Source organism: Dioscorea cayenensis, unplaced genomic scaffold (assembly GCF_009730915.1).
Source record: "Dioscorea cayenensis subsp. rotundata cultivar TDr96_F1 unplaced genomic scaffold, TDr96_F1_v2_PseudoChromosome.rev07_lg8_w22 25.fasta BLBR01000770.1, whole genome shotgun sequence".
In the NCBI taxonomy this organism is placed as follows: Eukaryota; Viridiplantae; Streptophyta; class Magnoliopsida; order Dioscoreales; family Dioscoreaceae; genus Dioscorea; species Dioscorea cayenensis.
In genome coordinates this window covers 59,405-61,221 of record NW_024087161.1, presented here as the reverse complement: position 1 = coordinate 61,221, position 1,817 = coordinate 59,405, and the positions used below count along the sequence as shown (strand labels likewise).

General features: G+C 43.3%; 1 non-coding gene across 1 annotated transcript; it reads left to right on the top strand.

The window, feature by feature from the left end:
* Positions 1–1,445: 1,445 nt before the first annotated feature.
* LOC120254965 lies at positions 1,446–1,549 on the top strand. Its single transcript, XR_005534844.1, has one exon. It is a non-coding gene; the product is annotated as a small nucleolar RNA R71 (small nucleolar RNA).
* Positions 1,550–1,817: the final 268 nt, after the last annotated feature.

The following is a 1,817-nucleotide window of genomic DNA, read 5'->3' as shown; positions in this document are numbered from 1 at the left end:
AAATGAGAGATAAGGCAATCGATATAAATGGGGTATTCGGATATTGTTCCTCCTAGGACAATCGTTTCAAGTGCAGAACTAACTATTATGCTTCCTAACTAATGCATTAATGAGTCATAGATAACCTAAGATACATGGTCCCAAATTTAAGATCAACCATGACTAACTCTACACCAAGTCCCGGTGGAGAAATCGATCAATCTCAACACCTCGCACTATGTACAGTTGCAAGATGCTCTAGGGATTCCAAGTGATAAACCTTATTCCTATGTGTAGACCTAACCCTTTGGTCCAGGCGGAAGGTCCCTAGTCACAATTAAGCCCTAGGTGCTAAAATCACTTCAATGCTTCACTCCATTGCATTTGCAACTAAGTCCCAGCGGAAGGTCATCCCCTAACCCGTTCACTCTATTATGACCGCAAAGAACTCTTTGAACGTGGAGGTAGAGTAAATCAAATCGAAAGGGAAAGGGAATGCTCCGCTTTATCTCGACTCATCCTCTCAACCGTCTCCAATCTTTCCTTGTCAAACCCTCATGGCGTGTCACCCATCCACAAAGGTTATCATTATAGACTCTTGACACGCGTCCGAATATGCCTGTAAACCGCAAGTGCACGGGTGTCAAAGTAATAATTACCCCGGTGAGTGGGTAGTCGAATCCACAAGGAACAGGGCTACTAGTACTAACTTCTTCTCTGCTTTCTAACCTAATGATAAATAGAAAGGTGTGGTGATCTAATGTGCGAAGAAATGAATACCGGAGACAAATATGCAAGGGTAAAATGGATGGAGATCTCAATCAGTAAAAGTGGGGTATTCGGGCAATGCTCCCCCTAGGATTCAGGTATTAGGTACCGAATAAGCAAAGTGTTTTTATGATGAGTAAGTTAAGTCGTGGAAATCCAAATATAATCGGATCCGGCCTCCCGATCCCCGATACTAGTCCCCTACGAGGTCCCGGTGGAGAAATCGCTCAATCTCAACACCTCACACCACATATGACTGCAAAGCACTCTAGGGATTCCAAGAGTTGTATCCGATTCCTAAAGATTGATCCAACCCTAATTCCCGGTGAAGGATCCTAACCCCCTACAAGGTCCCGGCGGAGAAATCTCTCAATCTCACGCCTCACACCAAATATGGTTGCATAGAGCTTAAGGAACGGAGATAGAATACACTCAATCGGAAGGGAGAGGGGACACTCCACTATCTCATGACTCACCCTCTTAACCCTCTTTAACCTTGATGTTCTAACTCTAATGGAGACCTCTCTCATATCAAAGCAACAAATCATGCAAATCCAATCAACCACAAGGATTAATTACACAAGCAAGCAATGAGAATACAAGATTAAAACTTAATCAAACTCGGATTAAATAGAAACACTAAGCAAATCCAGAAAAGATGAGAATCCTAGGGTTCACAAGCCCAAATAATGTCTCATAAGCAATGGGGGCATCTTCGAAGAAGGTCCTTGAATCTCTCATAAGCTTCAAATAATGTCTCCGACTCTCCTTGTTTGAATGCCGAAATTTCTTGCCTTAGCTTCGCCGCTTTGCTAGGAGGAAAATACCTTCCCAAAAATTTCTCCACCATATCTTTCCATGTTTTGATCGACCCCGGCGATAAGGATGTGAGCCACCGATATGCTCCATCTCTCAAACTGAATGGAAATAATCGTAGCCGGATCGCATCGTCAGTCACCCCGTTTATCTTGAAGGTAGAACAAATTTGAAGGAAATGGGAAAGATGATCATGGGCATCTTCATTTGCAAGGCCATTAAATTGGACTGAATTTTGGACCATGCCGATGGTG